Source organism: Procambarus clarkii, chromosome 64 (genome assembly GCF_040958095.1).
Source record: "Procambarus clarkii isolate CNS0578487 chromosome 64, FALCON_Pclarkii_2.0, whole genome shotgun sequence".
Lineage (NCBI taxonomy): Eukaryota > Metazoa > Arthropoda > Malacostraca > Decapoda > Cambaridae > Procambarus > Procambarus clarkii.
Genome location: NC_091213.1, coordinates 12,112,866 through 12,138,531, shown reverse-complemented (window position 1 = coordinate 12,138,531; position 25,666 = coordinate 12,112,866). Strand labels below are relative to the sequence as shown.

The window sequence follows — 25,666 nt, the reverse complement described above, 5'->3', positions numbered from 1 at the left end:
GGAGCGGGTGTCGATCAAGGAGCTGAATCAGGCGGCGTCTGGAAGGTAGATTACACCACGGCGTCCAAAGCGATAGATTAAAAGAGATAATAATGTTACAGAGAGATGCAGAGTTATATATATATATATATATATATATATATATATATATATATATATATATATATATATATATATATATATATATATAACGAAGACTGATTGTAGGGATCGCATAATTCCGCGAGCAGGAAGCCAATAAGGTAAAATTATTCAGCGAATACACTTAGAAGAGTCGAGCCAATAACTTCGGCATCCTCTCCTTCGGGCGATCGCTTGGTAAGAGAGGAGCCTCATCCTCTATACAGGAGGAGCCTCGTTACCTTACAAATTAATACAACAAAGCAGCGGTCACTCGAGGACTACGAGAGGTCGAGGGAGAAGGAGGAGGAGGCGGTCGTGGAGTTTGTTTACATCATGATTAGTGCCTCCACAGAATTGCAGATGACGAGGGTGGCAAGGGCCGGCCCGGCCCACCCTGCCGCCGGCCTCGAGTTGGGTCCTGGCCGCGGTGGCAGTGACACGGGTCAACAGAGGTCAGATCCCCGGGGTCAGCAACACAGGAGTGGAGTGTCTTTCGCGTCCCTGGACCTCGAAGAAGAAGACAGGTTGCCGGGATCGAGAGCGTGCGGGTCGATGGAAATTTTTTTTTCTTGGGGTGAGAATCATGTTTTCGAGTCGAGACGCGTGATGCAAATAGCCATTTTTTTTTCTTTTCCGGTGATCACACCTCTACAATGTCCGGATGTCGTGTGGTAGTCAGCGCCACTCGATCACAACGGCGTCGAGGAAGGACCCACTCTACCGCTGACGAAGAGACGCACTGAGGACGCCGCTGGGCCCATAAAGAGGACTCTCCGTGTTCTCGTCTCAGTCCTGCTGAGGTTCCAACGCCTCCTTGAGAAGGCGAGGTAGGAGGAGGCAGCATGAGGGAAGTGGCCGCCGCCACCCCCGCGGTGAGGGAGGAAGGTCTGAGGTCCCCGTGGTGTGATCACCCCAGAATGTAAATCATCAAGTCGCCGGAATATCGAAGACAGTGGGTCGTGAAGGTGCATATTCAATGGCGCTGGTGAATATGGAACGAACGGCGTTGGGTGTATACAGTATGAGCGAGGGGCGCGCCAGTCAGCCGGGAGGTCCTGGTCAGGACAGAGTGGGGCAGCAGCAGCAGCCGCCACCTTCTGCAGGAGACGCTGACGGGGGCGCTGACACTCCCCCCTTCCCCCCCCCCCTCTAACTCCACCCATGACCCAAGCGCCAGAGTGCAGCGTAGCGTGTTTACATGCACCAAGGTGTCGTGTAGAGTGCAAGCGAGAGGAACTAAGTGAAGAGTGCTTGAAAAAACACACAATTTCTCCTTGGGTGGAAAAAAATCACAAAGAAATCGTTGAAATTATCCCTATTAGTGAGCAGCTGACAACATGAGCAAGTGCAGTGTTCAGAGAGAGAGAGGCGGGGGAGGGGCTGGTGGGGTAGGAAGGGGGGAAGGGGCAGACAAGCTGAGACTACTACCAAGTAGCCAATGAGCGACAGTCGACATACTCCGCCGGCGACGGCCATACGTCAAGTGGCCGCAAATGTCGTGTCATCAACAGGAAGAGGAAACGACGTGGAACTACTTAACAGTTTGTTTATGTCAGGACCGCGAGCCCCACCGGACTCAGGAGGTGAGCTTGTGCTGACAATTAAAATTTCCGAAACAGACAGCTAAGAAAAAGTAAATCTTTAGTAAGGTTTCGAGGTCAATGTCATAAGTGATATATATATATATATATATATATATATATATATATATATATATATATATATATATATATATATATATATATATATATATATATATATATATATATATTGTTATGCAATGTCATTTCCCTTTCTTTTCAAATGTATGGGGCTATTAATACATTTCTGTAGGCATGATTTCCAAGTGCAGAAATGCAATGTATCAAATTCTGAATTTAGCTATAGAACAATGCAGTGAATATTTAAATACATTTGGGGAATGGGTTTCTCTGGACTGTCATATCGAGAAGATCTTTCAATCTCAGATGAGATTTTCTGGCTAAATTGTTAAAATATTTTCAATTCAATGCTAAAGTAATATACTTTATAAACAAATACAAATGTGTGTGTTAGCAATTTATGAAGATAAAATTATTATTTTGCATAGCAATCTTAAGAGAGACGCTTTTGTACATTTATATGAATCCCTCAAAAGTTTAGTCACTCAGCGAGAACTTTAAAAATTGGATTCTTCAGTGGAAGCCTAAAAAAAATGGATTCCTCAATAGGGAACCTAAAAAATTGGGTCCCTCCGTGGAAAATTTAAGAACTGAATTCCTTAGTTGAAACCTAAACAAAAATAGGTCTTTCAATGGGTACATTAATATTTGGGTTCCTCAATCAGATTTGTTTAAAATTTATTCCCCAATTAGAACCTGAAAAAATTTGGATGGCCAGTGAGGGACTTCAAGAAGTTCTCGGCTTGCGATGCTCATTGAGAAAATGTTTTTGCCTCCTGTGGTATACAAGACAATCAGCCCTCTAAACTTTTTAAGATAGCCAACATTTGTAAGATGATCGCTAATATATATATATAAGACGAGCGCTAACATATGTAAGATGATCGCTAATATATATAGGACTAGCGTTAACATTTGTAAAATTATCGCTAACATATATAAGACGAACATTTAGGCTATCAGTGACTTTACATTTAGATCATAACTACCTTAAATTAATCTAAACCCAAACAGTTATACACATAAAAATAATAACCTTGTGACGAGTCTACAGATTAGATTGATGCCATTAATGAATGAAAATAAATATAATAAATCATATTAAACAAAAAAAATTATGGGTGGTAAGGGAAGAAAATATTCGAGTATTCAAGAAGAATCCACAAAATCTTCTCTGCATACCCTTTATTCTCTTCTCCGTGACTATGGGTCCCTACAATTGAACCAGAGGTGTTACTCCAAGATATATGTGCAGGTAATATTGGCTACGTTGTCATTTCCCGCACATGAGTACTGCCTTGGGAAGTAAGGGGGTGATGAACAGGGAATTATAATGAAGGGCGGATCGCCTCCCACTGTGTGTTGAGTCAGGGGTGACACCTGAATGTGGGTGATGGGGTCGGGTGCTCCTGTCAGCCTCTCTCCTACCTGCCAGGGTGTGTATGGGGACCTGGTACACCCTACGGGGAGCATATACACCCTACGAGAAGGTTATACACTCCACGGGGAGGTTATACACCTCACGGGAAGCTTACACACACCGGTCCAGAGTCCGTCCATCTACAAGTTACAAAGTATTATAAAACTCGGACTTAAAAACGCCCCCGAAGGATACCTGGTGAACCGGGATGTGGCACATACGTCAGCCTGCAGGCGCTGCATCTAGAGCAACATGCCTGACCAGACCACCAACCAGTAGATGTGAAAAGAGACCGGACCGCTGGGACATTGATGACCGGAGTCCTTAATAGGTATAGGTACACAATGAGATCGCAAGAACATGATATATCTATAAGTTCATCGAATCATATCTATAGTTCGATCACATTATTTGGCTTCAAATATTTTATCATGTTAATCGTAATTTTGACTTACAAAAAAACTCCAATAATGAACTGTATGAACTTCTTGAGAAATATTTCTTTAAAGTGCTTCATTCATTTTAATTTGTATTTCCACAGCACACTTATAAATGAAATCCAAATGTTCGTTAATTAGACCGTCAAACCGTTTGTTTATGTATGAAAAACGTTCACACACCACTCACAACTGATGACGTTCGAACATTCGCTGACGAATTCTGTTCGAATTTCAACTTAGTGAAATCTTCACAAACATGCTACAAATACAAGTTGCATAGTGGTTTCAGTATGCAACTGTACAGTGCAGTATACAGCATAGTTCATACTGGTTACCAGTTGCCAACGGGACGAAAACATAATGTAGTTTAACAAAATCAATAGATATTTTACGTAATATTCTTTATTACATAATTGCAATATATGACAAATATTTACTAAAGCGCCTGTGTGTGTGTGTTCAGGTATGCATAATTACACATTTTTGTTATTTAATTAGCCGTAAGTAACTAGAAATTAAAGAAAAGCAAAAATTCCATTAACTTTCGCATTATTATTATTAATATTATAAAAACAATTATAAATATTATTCATTTTATATTATTATTATTATTATTATTATTATTATTATTTTCAAAACAATTATAAGTATTATTCATTTTATATATTATTATTCTTATAAAACCAATTATAAGTATTATTATTTTTATATATTATTATTATTTTTATATATTATTATTATTATTTTATAATTATATTATTGTTTTTATTATTATATTTCAATTTGTATTATACTTTATATTGTATGTTTTACAATTATTCTAAATATACATAAGCAACGAGCATGCTGAGATCAGCCAGTTTATACACGAGACCCATACGTATAAAGTCAAAACATAGTTAGATATATATCAGAATGGTTAATAAATCAGACTGTTTCATGAGGGTAAGCCAGTTGCTGCTCGTAGGTGTGTGTGGTGGAGGACCTGGCAAGTATTGTAATGTCTGAGACAAAGTTATACGTATTGTGTGTATCATGTGATACATATTGTGTGAATGAAGAGACTCAGTGGAAATTAAGTTACAGGTATTATATATGAAGAGACACATGAATGAAGTTACGTGTATGGTGTAAATGAAGTGACACATATTGTGAATGAAATGACACATATTGTGTGAATGAAGCAACACGTACTGTATAGTGTGAATGAAGTGGCTAATATTGCAACGTGTGGACGAGACAAACGCGTGTGTAATTTTCAAATGAAAATATACACATTGTGCTAACGAACGACCTTTAGTGCACTACACATTGCCGAAAGACATCATTAGCTGCAAAACAAGTTGAAACTTTAAATGCAAATTACACTTGCGCATGAAGGAGAGTGAGAGGGTTCAGACCAGAGAGTGCTTCAAGTGTTCCTCCTTTCTTATGTTCTCCAAGATTTGCAACTTGTGTAATACTGAAATATGTGAATTAACAGATTTTTTTTTTCTCGCGTGTTTTAACATCGCTAAACATCATGCATAAAGGCAAATATGTAGTAGTCTGCATTGTTGCCTATTGACTACGATAAGGGCTCGAGTTTGTTAGAGGGGAAAATTCAAAAATATCTGGGGCCAGATTCACGAAGCAGTTACGCAATCACTTACGAAACTGTGCATCTTTTCTCAATCTTTGGCGTCTTTGTTTACAATTATTAAACAGTTAATGAGCTTCGAAGTACCAGGAGGTTGTTTATAACAATAACAACAGTTGATTGGCAAGTTTCCATGCTTCTAAACTGTTCAATAAATGTAACCAAAGCCGTCAAAGATCGAGGAAAGATGTACACGTTCGTAAGTACTTGCGTAACTGCTTCGTGAATCTAGCTCCTGATCTCAGAGTCCTCGCTTCCCTTCTCGATTAAGACGTACAAAGTCACTTTGAGAAATTCTCGACGTACTTCGACGTACAGCGTACATTTCTACGTTTATTGACTCGTAGACCTACCATCAACACGCTTCTAACAGTGCATTACAAACGATCGTAGAGCTTCTTTAATTTTTTTGAGTTTATCGCAATATGAAATTTAACTCCTAAAAAGAAAGTGTGAGTCGCTAGAGCATTTTTTTGGGCCATAGTAGTGTGTAAAAGTTTTATTAAAAAACAATAGACTTATGTTCCTAATTTCATTGACCAACTAACCACGACGTATCTCCGTATATATCGCCATAAAGAAACGATATTAATACGGAAATAATGTAAAAAGATCAATGATATGATAAACCAACGACAAAATATGCAGACGAGGAGTCACAATAGCGTGGCTGAAATATATTGACTAAACCAGACACTAGAAAGTGAAGAGACAACGACGTTTCGGTCCGTCCTGGACCATTCTCAAGTCGATTGTGAATCGACTTGAGAATGGTCCAGGACGGACCGAAACGTCGTCATATCTTGACTTTCTAGTACGTGGTTTGGTCAACAACGACAAAATATTGATGTGATAGGATAAAACTCACTTCCCTGGGCTCCCCAAACACACACACATTACCCACTGAGCCATGATATGCTCATAAGCATCTTACAGTCAGGTGTAGCTAGTGATGTTCCCTCATCTGTAGCCTTCGACTACGCCCGAGTGAAGATGGATATCTTAAAACTAGAATTAAGATACCGGATGGTCCCTCCCAAAACTCCAAGACTGATAATACTTCTAGTTGTGATAATTTTGAGCATATTATGGTTCAGTGGGTAATGTTTGTGTGTCTGGGGAGTACAGGAGGCGAGAACTCGATCCCACTGCATCTCCTCAATATTTCCTCATAGGTCCATCACGTTTTTTGTTATATTATGAAAATAGTAAGCCAATATACTGTATATTATAATGTAATATACATATATATAATATGAAGAAAATATCAAAGTGTTCAGTGAGGATCCACAAGGTCTTATCTGAGTACTCTTTATTTTATTTTCCGAGGCTATGAGTCCCTACACTTGCACCAGAGGTGGTACCCCTTTATACAATATTGTGTAAATATACAATGTACCATAGTCAAATGAAATGTAATAAATTACAGTTCATAATATATATATACCCTTGATGTAAATATTTCAGTGAATATACCCAACTTTTCGGTGTATTCACACTGAAAAGTTTATTTTAGGCCTAAACAAAGTTCAGGGCCAGTATATACCTGCTGATTGGTCAGTAAAGGTTTAATAACCGTCCTGCGGGTGATAGGCCCAACACCAACCAATACAATTTACAATTTACAACGAACGAGGAGAGATAGATGCAAGAGAATTACTTAACGCAACTTAGAACTGTTTGTCAGTCTAAGCTGGGCGGTAGGACGCCGCTGGGTAGGAATTACCAAGTTAAAACCAGACAGGAGCAACACGAGGCCCTTGGCCACGCCGGTAAGTGCACTCTGGCACGCAGACTCGCACTCAGCGCTTCGAGTGTATCTATTTTGTTGTGTGTATCGTATTGTGAAAACAGATTCTTGAATATCTTCAATAATGTTATTGTGAATTACTTTCCGCTAAGTGTAGCAGTGATACATTTCCGCTAAGTCCTATGGTCCATACAAGGCAGCTGCTATTTCTATACTACCAAATTCATTATGCACATTCTCGCTCTCTTTATATATATATATATATATATATATATATATATATATATATATATATATATATATATATATATATAAATATTTATATATATATATATATATATATATATATATATAAATATATATATATATATATATATATATATATATATATATATATATATATATATATATATATATATATATATATATATATATATATATATATATATATATATAATTTGTTAACGTGACTTTGATTTTCTAAAACAGGAGAATTAGTTTTAGAAAATCAAAGCCCAGCATCTCAGTTTATGATTGGGGGAAGGGGGGAGTAGGATGAGAGATTTTGAAATAAGATAACTACCCAGTAGCCAGATATCACGGTTTTGACAAGCGTCAAATATGAAGTGGTTTTCGCTATCCGAGAAGCGCTAATTTGTTAACAGTGTTCTGTCCTTGACTAAACCACTGATATTTTTGACGCAAGTTCAAGTTCAAGTATGTTTATTGAGACAAGAAAGAAATACATCTCAAAGGGATTGAATAGTTTAGGCTATTTCTACACCCCCCCCCCCTTCCCCCTCTGGTCTATAGCGTCAAAATTGCAATTAATTGCGTGAGAAGGGCAGGTTAGAAGAACAAATAATCAGTATAACAATAATAACATGTACTGAGAAAACAAAAATAATAACTGTACTGGAAACAAAGGCAACAATTAAGGAATAGTGAGGATTTTTTTTTAAGTGATGAAGGAGGCATGTTTGGCAAGTTTGGAGTAGTGTTAGGAACCAGGAACGTGTGAAAGAGAGACTGTGATTTATGACCTCGTCTCTGTGTGGATGCTGTGGAGGATGAACGTACTGGAATGACGTTAGAGACGGGAGAAAGAAGAGACAGGCAAGAACAAGCAAAAAAAAAAGTATCTTCCTTTTTCCCGACACATCCGGTACTTGTCATGTCTTCCACCCTGGTAACTGATGACGTCGTTAGTGAGGTGGTGAGAACGCTCGTATCCCACCACCACTACACTGCTGGAGTCACCCCCAACTGCTCTTCCCCCCCACCAACACCACCAGTAACCAGTAACAACCCACCCCACTCCAACCCTAACTTTCACAACTAGTTACCTATACCAGCTACCCCCACCGTTAACCACCACCACCAATCACTCATTCCTGGCCCTTCCAACTCTAACCACCACCAGTCACCCACACCAGCCCCCCACAACCAGTCTCCCACACCAGTCTCCCACCACCAGTCCACGTGACTTATGATGCAGCATACACAAGCGCTGGGTGGACAGACACGCAGCTCCTGGATTCAAAAAATAAAAAGACTCACAAATACACATTGCATCTCCAGATCCTCAAATAAACAACATAACATCAGCACTAACCTACGTTAGTGATGTTAGACATACATGTCTAACCTACGTTTGAAACAAACCGTCTATCCTACGTCTATTCTTCTACTCAGTATTGCAAGAAACAAGGAACATCCCTCAGTATACGGTGTACTCCCTCCTCGGCCACCAAGGAGAATATTTTGAAACCCAGATCCTTAAATAATGTAAGATTAAAGACACAATTAAAACCACAGTGAAACACACGCCACACACCTGCTTGTATGGGGGAGGGGGAAGATGGGTAAATAGAGTTTGTGTGTAATATGAGGGAATATAAATAACATTAACACCAGGATCCACCATCATCTCTCCATCCCATAAACACATAGTGTTTTCATATTCCCCGACCACCCCCTTCTATAATAATTACATGAAAGGCTTGACACGACCTCCTCCTACTCCTACTCCTTCCCCCAACACCCCCAGCCCCAACACCCCCCCAACCTTCCCCACCCAAAAAAAATATATATTAATAACAAAATTTATGCATTACCTCCACATTTACATGGTATTCGTTCGTTCTGCTCTCTCGTCTGCTGCCTCGTTCCTGTTATTTCGCACGGGGCCCCCACCAAGCCTAGCTCCCACAAAAGCCTTTTTTTATCTTTTTTCTTTTTGCAGAATTGTTGCACACGCAAAAATCCTCACCGTGATGGCGGCCAGCCAACAAATGCACGGTGATATGACATTGTGTTAGTGCACAACCATGAATATAATTGTTTTTGTTTTAAATATGATGAAATAGTGCAGTGGTCTGTGGAGAGATGGCGTTCGCTATATGGTGATTGGTTGGACCTGTATATATACATAAATACATAGGTTTTTATATATATATATATATATATATATATATATATATATATATATATATATATATATATATATATATATATATATATAAATATATATATATATATATATATATATATATATATATATATATAAATATATATATATATATATATATATATATATATATATATATATATATATATATATATATATATACATATATTGGTAATTGGTAATATTGCTATATATATTGGTAACAGTCTTTCTTGTAAACATATATTGTTAAATATGACCGAAAAAGTAAGATTAATAATTCTAACACGAATTTTCTCAATATCTCTTATGTTTCTTTTTACTGTCGATGGTAATTGAAAAATCAATTCTCCAAAATTCGTTTTTATTTCTAGTCTGACGCTTGAACGTGCTTCGTAATATCTTGTTACATTTTCAAAGACTTTAGTTTACACACACACAACTGTAACCTGAAAACACTAAACAGAGTTTTACTTAATGCTAACATTATGAATGCGTTTTGAAGGGAAACCAGAGTTAACAATGCTAACATTGAACAGCTTGTTTTATATACTCGCATTTGGGTGAGGTGATATGTTGCAACAGTTTTGGATGAGGTGAACAAACTTTTGACCAACACAAGACAGAACACGGTGCAATGGGTATAAATTGGATAAATGAGAGAGAAGAATGGAAGTAACTGCAAAGAGCCTATTAGCCCATACTTCCTCTTGATGCTTCTATATTGGTACGGAGTCTTGAAGTGGGTAGAATATAGTTGTGCATTAATTGGCTGTTGACTGCTGGTGTTGACTTTTTGATGTGTAGTGCCTCGCAGATGTCAAGCCGCCTGCTATCGCTGTATCTATCGATGATTTCTGTGTTGTTTGTTAAGACTTCTCTGGTGATGGTCTGGTTGTGGAAAGAGATTATATGTTCCTTAATGAAGCCCTGTTGCTTATATATTGTAGCTAGTTGGCGAGCAGTTAGTTCTGTTAGTATAGAATAAGGCCAGTTAACCTGACACTTATATTCCTCAACCCACCAAGACCCGGCCAAAACCCAAAGACAGATTTATTAACACATTTAGCTTTATCTGCATTTTGAGGCTACCCTAGGCTATATGAAGGGAGGACAGAGTGTCAAGAACTAACTACGTGATGCTAAGGCATCCCCATCACACAGGATGGTAAGTCAACTCGTCCTTTCGAATATTACGTTGCATTTTGGCGTATACATTTCCTTGGGGCCAAAATATGGTGTACTAAAAATCATACTGTCTCGCAAAATTGTCGTGATGGTCCGTGTTCTGTTCGCGAGTTCTCGGTTAGGTTAGGTTCGGGCAATTTAGTACATCATTTTGTGACGTTGTGGACGCTCGAGAAGACGGTCTGCACTGGCCAACTTTGGGTGCATTATGAGGATATCATCAACAACAGCAGAGTTAATCAAGTAATTGCAAGGGGTCCAGATACCTCATGCCGGCAGATCTGAAGGGTCTAATGACTGGACATTCAATAATGTATTTTCTGAGATCATGACCCAGTTTCTGCTCACAAAATTTAGTTCCTGCTCATAAAACCCAGTTCCTGCTCACAAAACCCAGCTCCTGCTCACAAAACCCAGCTCCTGCTCACATAACCCAGTTCTAGCTCACTTGGCGTTCTCAGGAATGGGGGATTCGTCACCTGTAGCCACCTGCCACAGGTAAATGTAATCCACCTTGATCCAGCCAACTACAGTGTCGCACCGTCTGGCGGACGTCAGCGGGAGTCACTAATTTCTCTCCTATTAAACCTTAGTATTTGGAACAATATAGCCTTAACAACCATGATGGAGATACCAAGGTCTAATTCAACTTCATCCTTGTTACAAGCCAATTTGGCTGCAATGTCTGTCATATAATGATAAGTTATAGTTTTATTAACACAGGTACATCCCGCCAAACACACCGAAACTACGACGTTGGTACAACGTTCGAACAAGTTTTAACACCTAACCAGTTATAACAACCAATATAGCAAGTTGTAACAACGTTCTAATACGTCATAAACACGTTAAGCCAAGATGTAACAACTTTATTACAAGTTGTAACAAGCGGAAAATAGAGACAGTTTCGGTTTGTTTCCAGGGATCTGCATTTACGCAGCTTCCAAAGACTATACGAAAGGGAATACAGTGCGTATCAAGAACTAGCTACGTGATGCTAAAAATCCCCATCACACAGGATGATTAGTCATACAGGGTCATGTGATGAGTAGTCTGCACTGGCAAACTCTTGTTGCATTGTTTATATTTTTTATAAACAAGAATTATGTGATCAAAACCCGGTTACACCCTACGGAGAGAACCCATCAACACTCAGCTACAACTCCTGGACAGAACTCACTAAAACCCGGTCAAAACCCCACGGACAAAACCTCAGCACACAACAACGCTATTTTTAATTTTCTATACTCTGCAAAGCGCACGGGAAAGTGCAAAAAAACTGTTCCTCTCTCCTGGAGACCAAAGAAGGAGAGAGGGAGGGAGTTCATGAGAGGAAAGGAGAATATGAGGGAGGGAGAGAGTATAGGAGAGAGATAAAGAGGCTACGAGGAAGATAAGGCAGAAAATAAGAAAGAAAGAGCATGCAGGAGTGAAAGACGACTCGAAGAAAATGGGAACTAGAAAGCAAGATGTGTCCAAGCGCTGGACGAGAATTAGTCAAAAGAAGGTAGAACAAGAGGGAGGGAGAGAAGGAGAGAGGGAGGGAGGAAGGGAGAGAGGGAGGGAGGGAGGCCAACAGGCGTCGTGTGGTGAGGGCCAGCGACAACAAGGAAGGAGCTAAGGGCCAGTAATAGTATGTAAATAGGCTCCTCAGAGCCTCTGTTCCCCGTCTTGAATTCACCAGTTTAATTAAAAAATGAATTTCCCCTGACATCCCCCACCCCAGTACGGCCTGGCATGGAAGGGGGGCACACTGCCACTCCTGAAGGTGACGTCGCAGGAGGCGTGGGAGATGGAGAGGAAGACACACAAAAGGAAAGAGAGAGACAGAGACAAATAGGAACTAAGAGAGAGAAAGGGTGGGAGAGCAAACAATTTATACAGAAGGCAGAGGACGTGGATATAAACAATGAGGAGAAAGGAAGGGGGAGGGGAGGAACGGTGAAAGAAAAAGGTGAGGAAAAGACTCTAACATTAACCAAATTAATTCTAAATCCTGGGGGAGGTAAGCATCTTCATCTACTGTAAGTACAAAATATCAATAATGACCAGTGTTCTAAATATTTCTGGGTGTTGCTGAAAGATCTCTCTCTACTCTCGATTTGTTCTTGACTTTCTAGAGGCTCCAGCAACACCCTACGTGTTCCAGCCGTAGCGTGTTGCAAGTATGAGTTCTATTTTCCACAACAATAACAAAGCCCACGTCGACACCTCTGCCGAGAAAGAAAAGGAGAACCAAATTAGTCGGAAAATAAAGAAAAAATAAACTTTAACCACAACACGATAGGGGGTGCGAATGTTTGTTTTCAAGTGGATTTTGCAGTGTATTTGTTTGTAGTTGTGTACAGCGACTTTGGAGATTGGCCCAACGCAAAAATTAAGGCCAGGAAGAGGAAGAAAATGGGGTTGTTGGTGGGAGAAAGGTAACAGGTAGTTTCTGGGTAAAGAAAAACAAAACGCCATCGTAGCCTCTGCGGGTGAAAGCAATCTGATCCTTTTAATGAGGTGTTTACTGTGTAACTCTGACCACGAGTGAAGCTGGAGGAGGAGAACGGGGTAAAAGGAGGAGGCGAAGAAAAAGTACACAAAGGAAGAGGTGGAGAAGGAGCAGGAGGAGACGAAGGAAGAGAAGAAGTATTCGGAAATTTCAATTAAAACTCTTTATTTGTAAATTTGGAGATGATTTAGTTTGCACAAAATTACATTACATTATTTACCTAAGCGAAAGGCGTAATAATAGCATAACATGTAATAATTAATATTATGTACTGTTTAATATAGATTTAGGCTTAGAAACTATATTTACAAGAGATTTAAAAAAATGACACTTGTGAGTGGAGTGAACAGAAACTGCAGCTATAGAAAAATAAAAGGGAGACTGAGAAAAAAAATTTATTACGCTCTTACAGAGTAACAAAATGTCTTGGCTTGACCTAACTTCTTCACAAGTCTCTTTACCAACAATAAACTACCAAGAGACATATATATGACAATCACATACACAGAATAAGCCTCATTATCTCGTCTGAAAGCTAATAAACAAACCTACACATTTGAAATGGCAAGTGAGGACGTTTCGTCTTGTCCTGGAAGCCAGATTCACGTAGCAGTTACGCAAGCACTCATGAACGTGTACATCTTTTCTCAATATTTGGCGGCTTTGTTTACAATTATTAAACAGTTAATGAGCTCCGAAGCACCAGGAGGCTGTTTATAACAATAACAACAGTTCATTGGGACGTTTTCATGCTTGTAAACTGTTTAGGAAATGTAACCAAAGGCGTCAAAGATTGAGAAAAGATGTACACTTTCGTAAGTACTTGCGTAACTGCTTCGTGAATCTGGCCCCAGGATACTTATCCAGTTGTAATCAGATACATGTTCGAACTTCAAAAAAAAAACTAATACTAACTCTCGTCTCTTCCTAAATATACGCCAAATTATGGAACTGGTTTTGACAACAAGTAGGTGACTAAACCACACAATCATTTCAACAGTTCAAACATCTCGTAAATTAATATAATAATTTCGAGGGTATGAAGAAGGAGTTATGAAGAGGGACTGAATGAACTAAACCTGACGAAGCAAGAAAAGAGAGAGATGCATATATAGAAATGTATAAAATACTTTGGGGGGATTAATAGAGTGAAAAAATAGGGAAATGTTAAACATGGAAGGAAGAACGAGAATTATAAGATAAGAGGATAAGGAAGGAATCTTGAAAATCAGAAGAGTCATGGAGACGTTAGAAAGCTTCTTTTAGCGTAACAGTTGTGGAAAAATAGTATGAACTAAGAGAGCAGGTTGCAGAAGAAAACTCTATTCATAATTTAAAAAGTAGATATGATAAGGAAATAGATCACGAGTCATTGCATTTGACAACTTTCGGCTAGAAAAGCGGGATCCAAGAGCAAATGTTCGATCCCGTATGCACAAATAGCTGAGTACACACACACACACACACACACACACACACACACACACACACACACACACACACACACACACACACACACACACACACACACACACACAAACACACACACAACGCAACGTACCAAGGCCGTTGCTAAAAACAGTCATTATTACGGTGCTTTAATTTCAACTAATGCGTCGCATTTTTAACGGATTCTTCATCTCCGCTACACATGCGACCAATTGGGTGGGAAAACGGGTTTTATTTGATAACAATTTGAAGAGTGATCAAACACAACAGACCCTTACGGAGTTATGATGTCAGCTGTGATCACGGTCATTAGTGTCAACAAACCACCTCCAGGAAGGGCTACGAGAGCGCCGACACCGCTGGCGGTGACTATACCACCTCCAGGAAGGGCTACGAGAGCGCCGACACCGCTGGCGGCGGCTATACCACCTCCAGGAAGGGCTACGAGAGCGCCGACACCGCTGGCGGCGGCTATACCACCTCCAGGAAGAGCTACGAGAGCGCCGACACCGCTGGCGGCGGCTATACCACCTCCAGGAAGGGCTACGAGAGCGCCGACACCGCTGGAGGCGACTATACCACCTCCAGGAAGAGCTACGAGAGCGCCGACACCGCTGCCGGCGGCTATACCACCTCCAGGAAGGGCTACGAGAGCGCCGACACCGCTGGCGGCGACTATACCACCTCCAGGAAGGGCTACGAGAGCGCCGACACCGCTGGAGGCGGCTATGCCACCTCCAGGAAGGGCTACGAGAGCGCCAACACCGCTGGCGGCGGCTATACCACCTCCTGGAAGGGCTACGAGAGCGCCGACAACGCTGGCGACAGCTTTTCATTTTTTCAATTATAAATATTGCATAATTTATCATAATAAAACATTATATATATATATATATATATATATATATATATATATATATATATATATATATATATATATATATATATATATATATATATAATGTTACACAAACTCGTTCATAATTAATTGATAATTTACCTCTGTGTTAACTTTATTGACCTAAAAGATGAAATGAGAGAGAGCAAGAATCGTATAATTTAGAATAACATTATGCGTGTGGCCGCCCATAACAAGAGGATTTACACTCTCTGGATGAGTAAATCGCCGCTAATCCGCCTGACTCATTGTGATATTCAACATAAATTTGTGTAATCCTTGCGTGAATAAATGTGACAGTGGTGTTATTAAACGATGACTCTATTTAACTGTTGCGTGCATAGTTACTTACCGAATTCCATCACACACACACACACACATATCAGGAGGATAACATCAGCGGCATATGCCAGTTTGGCTAACATAAGAACGACCTTTAGAAACTTGTGTAAGGAATCTTTCAGAACATTATATACCACATATGTCAGACCAATCCTGGAGTATGCGGCTCCAGCATGGAGTTCATATCTAGTCAAGCATAAGACTAAACTGGAAAAGGTTTGCCATCAGACTAATACCAGAACTGAGGGGCATGAGCGACGAGGAGAAACTACGGGAATTAAACATCACGTCACTGGGAGACAGACGAGTTAGAAGGGACATGATCACCACATACAAGATTCTCAGAGGAATTGATAGAGTATATAAAGACAAACTTTTTAACACAAGGGGCACACGCACTAGGGGACACAAATGGAAATTGAGTGCCCAAATGAGCCATGGAGAAGTCAGAAAGAATTTTTTGTGTCAGAGTAGTAGACAAATGGAATGCATTAGGAAGTGATATGGTGGAGGCTGACTCCATACACAGTTTCAAGTGTAGATATGATAGAGCCCAATAGGCTCAGGAACCTGTACACCTGTTGATTGACGGTTGAGAGGCGGGACCAAAGAGCCAGAGCTCAACCCCCGCAAGCACAATTAGGTAAGTACACACACGCACTTGCGTAAAGATAACGAATCGGCCACACATATCCTTAGACTACTACACCTGTACGAGGCTGAGACTTAGTAAAATGTTATAGACTGGGTTCATCTGCTACAGCACAGCAACAAAGAAGAATTAGACCACTAAAACAGGTATTTGCAAATGACGCGGCACCAAGAATCCTGATGAGACGAAAAGGTAACCTGAGAGATAGCAAAGGCTAAAGAAAGGTTTGTCTTGAAAATGACATGAATAAATGATCAAATAAAGAAAAATATCAAACAGGGCAGGGAGAGAGCAAGAAGGAGGGAGGAAAAGAGAGAGAAATTGGAGGTGTGAAGAAAGAGAGAAGAGGGCAACAGGCTGAAGAGATCTATAACAGCACCCATATGAGCTACAACTCCAAAGTGACTTGTAGTACAGACGCCTGCTTGAGGATCAGGCAGGCATATGACAGCTTACAACAAGAGAGTCAGGGAGGCATACCCTTCCGACCAGTAACCAGTGTTGATAAACAGACAGAAATTAAAGCAACTAGTTATGGGAGATTTCAATCACGGGCGAATTGACTTAAAATCAATGAATCTGAGAGAGGTAGAAAAAAAAATGGAGAGCAAAACTGGTAGATGTTGCAAAAAATTAACCCCCTTAACACAACATGTTTGGGATTAAACACGAAGACAAGGGAGAAACCAACCTGACGATTGGATTTAGTCTACACACAAAATGAAATGAACATTGAGCGTGAAATGCCATTGTGGGCAAGCGACTATTCTGTTCTGATCTTTGATTATGTAGTTGTTATGAAAGTTGTAGCAAGAGGAAGAGAAGAGGCCGTTACTTAAGGCCAAAAATTGTCGTACTAGAAAATAGAAGCAGCTCGCGAAAGTGATGTACTGTCCCGTTTTCTGTTTTGGGTCCACTGGTCGGTTAGGAGAGGACACTTTAAAATGGCCGTCATCCTGACGTTGGGAAACCTTAGGAGAACGAGCTGGCAGCATTGCGTGTACTCCCTGCAATAGTATTCATCGTCTTATTAGAAACGGGGAACTTCTTGACCTTTGGAACCTATATACAAGAAAGGAACGAAGCCACTGAACTTCAGACCAATATTACTAACAAGTATTCCCTGTGAGGTAATAGAAAGACTAATCAAAAGAAGGTTCATCTATCATTTAGATTTAAAACATATAAATTTTGTTTTCAAGCATCATCATGGATTCAGCAAATGAAAATCTTGCTTAACCACCCTATTAGAGTTTTATGACAAGACGACAATAATCAAACAAGATGGAGAGAACTCAGAAGACTGTATTTTCCTGAATTCCCAGAAAGGTTTTGACACTGTACCTCACAAGCAACTCCTGTGCAAACTCAAAAACCTTTCCACTATCAACTGCTTAAAAAATGTTGGAGTAGAATGAAAGCAAAGGTTCCAAACATGAGTGGCCTTCATTAGCACCATGTAGTGAATTATTTATTAAGCAATATTTTCAAGATGTACTCGGAATGGCTTTTGCAGTCATTGATTCAAGCCATTTTCCAACGATAGACGTTAAGCTGAAAACCATATTCATACCTCCAGTAGTTCGATCCAATTGATCTATGTCCTTTCTTAAAAATTGATACCACATTAGCAACCCTCCACGACTCCGGCACTCTGCCTGACTCTAATGAATTATTGAATATGCAAGCCAAGGGCTCACGAAGCTCTTAGCATTTGTTAAGCACCCGGGCAAACACCACGTCCGGCCCTGGGGACTTGCTTGGCTGAAGGCATAATGTTAAGTTCTCTATTTTAGTAAATTAAGAAAACAAATATTTTTTTAATTTACTACAAATTTTTTAGTTACTATCAGTTATTTGACCTTTCTCTTCCTTACTATTTGTTTTATATGGCAGAAATAACCTTTAGGAATTGTCTTTGCTTGTCCTGCTGCAAGTACTTCATAGTTTTTTGTTTGTTTTTTTTGCTTTCCTTATTGGTTTTTTTTTTTTTTTTTGCTTTCCTTATTTGTGTTTTGTTTTTTTAACATATCTAGTAGTCCATATTTAAATGAATATGTTAACATATCAATACTAGTTTAAGTGATGTTCAAGATTAAGTTCCCATTCTTAATGCTCTTGAACGAAGATTTATTTTACAGACAAGATTCTTTAGACTCGTGGTTATCTATTTGGGGTCAATATTATTCGATCTAATCAATTTATAGGGAATACTACGATACTGGGCTTTGCTTAGAAAATGCTGGAAAAAGTTATATTTCGAATCTACATCACAATCCCTTGTTACGTCACTCATTGCTAGGTTCACATCACAATCCAAGACCAGCTTACTTTCCATTATTAGGTTTGCCCTATCTATCCTTCCCAAGAAATTTCTTAGTCCATTAAAATCAGCTTTAGGATAAATCTGGTACGTTAACTAGCTCACTCCTAATTTCGATGGCACTGATTTGTGTCTCTTTCTCTTAGTTAACACTACGTTAAAAATATTATTTTCTACGTATTGGTTCCTTAATGATGTTTAAAGAAGCCGTCATCAGCCAATTCTAAAAAACTAATCTTCTGCATCAGTATTCTATATTTTGTTAACCCAGTTTATTCCACGAACATTAAAGTTACCCCCAACACATGATCAGGGAAAAAGCAATTACAAATGCTCCTTCAACCACTTATTGTCTGGCATATAATGAGAACTTTTATAACCATCTGACTTCGTAGTGATTTAACAGAATATTAGCATGAGTTGGACCTGAAAGGAAGACCCATTGTCATGAATCTCGTGACTTGAACGTGTCCCGTGCAGAAAAATAAAGTTATAGTGAAAAAATAGGAAGAGTATTTGGAATTTCTGGAATATTGATTAGCCAAAGGAGGCCTGGTCGACGACCGGGCCGCGGGGACGCTAAGCCCCGGAAGCACCTCAAGGTAACCTCAAGGTAAGCCATAGTGAATGTTAACAGACTAAGAACTGCCCGGAGAATGTCGCAGAACAGGTAAAAATACGGGGAATGTGAAAATACTCACTGGATTAGCAAAAGGAGAGAAAGCTAAGTGCCTTAGTGAACCTAGATAATCTGTACTTCTCTGATGTAACTGTGATGATAGTTTTGAGCGGTTCTCTGAAAGCCCAAAAAATAACGACATATATTTACCATGGTTAAGTAAGACATTTAATCTTAACGCTCAGCTAAATATCACAAACAATATTCTGAGGACAAATTAACAGAGATAAAATCTGGAGCAATGTTGTTTTATGGGCTATCGAGTCTTATGTTCCAAGACTGAATTAATTATTAAAACTTTAAGTTGATACTAATAAGCAGACGAAGAGTCACAATAACGTGACTGAAGATATGTTGACCAAACCACACACCAGAAGATGAGGAGACGACGACGTTTCGGTCCCTCCCGGACCATTATCAAGTCGTCTGATGACTTGATACTAATTATTTAAACTGACAAGCATTATTTTATACTCTTATTCAGAACACTTACAAAATATATTTTTTCTTTGCTTCCACTACTAATATATAAATACATATGAATTGTGTGTGTGTGAATTGATGTTGTACAAATGTTAGGTAATGATTCAATACTAATAACCTTAATGTTTTCCAGATACCAGTGCGGACCTCCACCTTTCCCTGACCTTCATTACCCCCCCCTCCTTCCTTTGTAACCCCACCTCCCCCTCCCACGCCTTGCTAACTAGCTTCCCTAACCATCTGACACTGGCACCCTTCCCATCCCCCCTAGGATACCTGGCTAACTGCACATCCGTTCACCTGTCACCTCAACCCCCCAAAATCCATGATTCCCTGACCCAACCTGTTTCGTAATCCCATTCACCCCCCCCCCCCCTATCCCAATCTAGTCACCTAACTCTTCCCCCACTCATTCAGTCTCCTGAATGAGCCAATCATCCTTTTATCCGAATACCCCCTTCCCCCCCTCTCCATAAGGTACCATGACCCCCCCCCCCCCAATCCATTCTCTCACCTGACCCCCTACCCACCACCAACCTGCTGACCTACGGCGACCTGCACACCCCTGTCTCGTGAGGCCTTCATGCAGACTAGTGACCTACAGTGGCCTACCTTCTGCTGGCTTGCATCACTGACCAGCGCCGCCTGTCTCCCTGCTTACCAGCTGGTGACCTACGTTGAGCCCCAACACCTGCTGATTCATCCTGCTCTGAGCCACCTGCTTCATTAGACCTACTTACCAGCTGTTGACCAACGTTAACCTCCACCATCTGCTGATTCATGCGGCTCTGCACCATCTGTATTGTAATTTTAACGTAAAAACGTAAAAGGTGTTGACCTATTGACCCGTTGCACTGGGTGACTGGAGGAGACTTTTTTATGTGAAAATAGTAAATTTTCTAAATAAAATAGCACATCATAAACAGCCTCTAATTAGTATATAATGCATGACGTCATATATGTCGAACATCAAAGACAGCCTGCCATTGGTGTGCCTACTATGACATCATTTCTTATTACCTCATAAATACTTACAATAACTAAAACTAACCTGCAAAACGAAGTATATCCCCAATCGATTCAATTTACAGCCAAGGAAAAAGACCAATCAGGGTGCAAGCAACTCCCCGAAAACAAAAAAACGAACGAAAAAATATATATAAGGTATTCCAAAAGGTAGAATTAGCGTATGCAAATGAGATGGTGTGAGTGGTGAGTGGGCGGGTGTGAGGGACCAGCCTGAACTACCAAAACAATGCCAGGAGGAGAAGATAAGCATCACAGCGTCATAAACTCCCGTCCAACAGATTAAAAAGATTGAACACTTTTATGCTGGAGCTAATTAACCCGATGGACGGGTTCTGATCTTAAGCACACACACACACACACACACAAACAGGGAGCCGGTGGCACACACACACACACACTCACGGCGGGCGGGCGGTGGCTGAGTGAACAGCACGCTTGATACGTAATCTTGTGGTCCGGAGTTCGATTCCCAGCGCCGGCGAGAAATACTGGGCAGAGTTTCTTTCACCCTGATGACCCGTTACCTAGCAGTAAATAGGTACCTGCGAGTTAGACAGCTGTTACAGGCCGCTTCCTTTGTGTGTGTGTGAAAAATAAATAGTAGTTAGTAACAATTGAGAGGCGGGCCGAAAGAGCAGAGCTCAACCCTCATGAGCACAACTAGGTGAATACACATCCACGTACCCACGCACGCACACACACACACACGCACACACACACACACTCACACACAGCTCATTATAATTCCCTAAATATTGCACACTGACCAATAATAATTTTAAGGCAAATCGGCCTGTAATAATCGGGTCAAAGCAAATGTGTCTAAATTCACAAATATCTGCCAATGCTCTGTAAGGTTATTAGAGCTTGCATAATAAATTCACTTTAGTCGGTCATTAAAAGCTGACGTTCCCAAAAGACCAAAATTTATAAATCTGAGTTTCATATATAAAATCACATTTATACGTAAAATCACATTCATATATAAAACAAATCACAATAAAATCCCGTCTTCAGGCAATGTTCCCTTATTCGGGAGTCAAACCCAAAGTCACACTCATCTCATATAAACTTTCAAAATAGCGATTTTCTCATATATAAATTAAATTGGTTAGGTTAGGTTAAGTGTTCAGGGTCTGTTGACAATTATTTGTAATTGCACTATATTGGGGGAGTATTTTTCAACCTCTTCTTAGGCTAGACTCGTTAAAGCGGCGGTACCCCCCATCTCCCCCCCCCCAGACGCATTCATCAATTGTAAATTCATCAATTTACAATTATAAGAAATCATCAATTGTTAACATACTGTGTATTCAAAATAAACTTGTTCACATATATAACTTAATGTAGGTGAAAGAAAGACCAATCTACATGTGTAAACGTATTACGAATCAAATTTTCGGATGAAACGTTCATTCTCAAGATGCTGTATATAATGTTCTGAACAAGATTGCAAGAGTTTACGTTTATAAACCTGACAGAACGCCTCACTTCGTCTCCATCATTAGATGTCGTTGTGATCATGATAGGGGCCAACAACGACAACAAAGAAATCTGACAGTTACAGCCCCGCTCCTGTGCCAGGTAAGTCCACAACGGGCTCACCATACCCCGTGCTACTTGGATTTTTTTTATTCAGAGTAGCTGAATCTTAAATAACAACAACGATGGAGGCTAAGTGAGCCGCTCTGCCAGATTTACGAACACAAACGTCTTGTACATTGCTCAGAACATTGTATACAGTACCTTGAGGTAGAATGTAGGTTACATAGGAAAATGTGTTTTTTTAATACACTTGCACATATTATATATTGGGTCTTTCCTTCACCTTCTTTCAAGTTTCTCCATATAATTGAATTTGAAGAGATGTGAGGGTTAGAACCTTTTTCTGCAGACACTCACGATGGCAGATCTATGATAACGTATTTTCACGCGTGAATTACCAAAACAAAGGCTTATCAATGACAAATTCAGAAAGCATGATGGTTAACCTTTTGCAATGTTCTAATCAATTTCAATTAGCAAGGTGTTACATATAATCCCTCAAACTACCGTAATTACAGACACCCATCTGGGAGGATTGGACGTGACATGATAGCCTCAACTGATCATCTGAGTGGCTGAAAATAACAGTTACAGGATAACGTCTCCACACTATGATTTCTGGGATACAAACAGATGTTATGCAAACATATATTCACCGGGACTGCTGATTGCACAATACTAATAATAATTAATATGGCAGACACTGCATGCCATATGCAAAAAAAACAGAATATGCAAATTAAATTATACTCTGTTATTTAAGGAACAGAAATGTATGCCTATAAGTCCATTAGCCTACTTAATTTAACTACCCAATGCAATTGCAATATGCAAATTAACTAAACAAAATTTACCTTGACTAGCTTTTCTATTAAATCATTACATTATTATTCTGTTAGGCAAATTTTCATATGCTAGCCTATGCAATAAATTACTGTCAAACATGTTCAAAAACTTCATATACATTATCTTACTTCAGAATTAACCATATAATGTAACCATCATTGCAAGCCATGCAAGTGTATGGAAATTACCCCTTAAATCCGTGAATGGAGTCTACCTCCACCATTCCAAAATCCGTGAATTGATTAATGTTTATAAATGAATTATAATGTCAAATCCAAAATGTATTACAATGAGAATGTAATGAATCCAGAATGTATAAAATACAGAATGTAATGAAATACAAAAAATGTCCAACTTATGCTTTTTTGAAATGTAAAACCAAAAATTACCTATTTATATCCTCATATTTTGCTACCTTGTGCTTCAAACTTACACTGTATCTTGTGCTACCCACTCACTCATTTATAGTATTTAGGACATGCAACATCACCAGTATTATCAATACAATCAATTTTTACTGTAGCTATTATGTTGAAATCAAATTCTGCTACAATGTACCTTTTAATTATTCTTACCTTTATCTGTTAGGTTAAGGACCTGCTGAAAGGCGACACGTGTTATTGGCTTTGTAAGAATGTAAGAACAATACTATGTACTCTCCCAAGCCAATATACCTTCTTATACAATAAATAAAAAATAATAATGTAAAGTTTGCAATATTCACGACAAAATATTCAATAATAAAATATACTTTCAAACAAATAAATATATTTATTGTTTAATAATACCTTTCTAGAAATATATTTACTTCTGTGTCTGTGGGTCTTCATGTAATATTAACTGACAACTGGGACATCAACGCTACCAAGGCTTATCTCTGAACACTTTCCCTTCCATCAATTTCACTATATAAACCATCAACATGAATGTTGTCCCCCATTAATTCTTCCCTTCAAAATCCCCATTTCCTCCAGCGTAGGTTAATGACCCAATAGCAATGTTCTCTCATCCAAACATCAGTTCCTATTCCCTTCAAGCAAATCTAAATTTCACGCAAAAACTACTTTTTTTTTACCTTTCCTTATCAATATATAATAAACAAAAATATACATCTCTCTCTTACCACATCTCCTCCCAATCTCAACACCCACCGTATGGCAACACTAACAGCGACTGACAGGTGAATAGAGATCAAATTGCCGCGTTTGTAAATTATATTACCGTTCCTACTGACAGAGGGAATAATGCCACCACTAACTCTATTTCCACATATTTTCATCTGATTTCTTTCAGTCTTCACTCTTTATTTCTACCAATTCGCCCTTGGGGGGAAAAATAATCCATATGCGATATCTATATATGTACTATAAGAATGTCTGTTTGTCCAAAGCTGGAGGCCAGACGCTTTAGGCTCCCTTACCCAAGATTTGCAGGAGGATTAGTCTGAGGTAAGGGATGGACATAGGAAGGTCAGGTAGGCCTTAGTTAAATGTTTTTTTAAGAAATATCAGGGTGTAACACATGCTATTTTCATTAAGTCTGAAATGGAAATGGTTGGAAATCAGGAATGTGTTATCCATAGAGTGTTGAAGCTACCCAGGAATTTTCATAATTTACTTTTATGTATAAATGAACATATCTATCTATACGAGGCCAGAAAGAAGAATGAGAAAAATGGGGGACATAGGAAAGAAGAGATAGGGTACAGGAGGAAAAAGGAGGAAATGGGGGAGGGTGACTGAAGAGGGGGAACATGAAGATAGGAGAAGATTTGAAGGGTAGAATTTTAGGGTGGTGGAGAGACAAATTACCCCCTTAATGAATAAATGACCTGATCAACGAATCCTATTGGATTAATTAGGCAATTCTAGTTTTCCACGCTGCTTCACCAAGAGGCGATTTTCTCATAGTCTCCATTACTCAGATCAGCCCTAGAGAGCAACTACAATGTATCTCGAAACTGTACTAAGACTAACTGTACTTGTAAGATTGCTCACTTCACAATTGTGATGGCTCCCCATGCTGGTGATTTTCTATTAGCCCCCTCCACATCCGCAATAGAAACACTTCACAAACACAAACCCTAATTGCACAGTGGCCCTCTAACTCGCTATCTCAATCCACACTAAGGCAGAGGGTAACAGATACGGTCAGCATAGTCTGCTCTACCAAAGCTCAAGTGGCTGGCACTCAGGACATAGTGAACTCAATAACATCATCTCGCGGAGCTTTACCACATCCGTATAACCTTGT

At 39.5% G+C, this 25,666-nt stretch overlaps 1 long non-coding RNA gene across 1 annotated transcript; it reads left to right on the top strand.

The window, feature by feature from the left end:
* The first annotated feature begins 393 nt into the window (after window positions 1–393).
* LOC123768997 (uncharacterized) lies at window positions 394–24,183 on the top strand. The gene is made up of 2 exons (XR_006774188.2): window positions 394–1,706; window positions 20,127–24,183. It is a non-coding gene; the product is annotated as an uncharacterized lncRNA (long non-coding RNA).
* The last annotated feature ends 1,483 nt before the right edge of the window (window positions 24,184–25,666 follow it).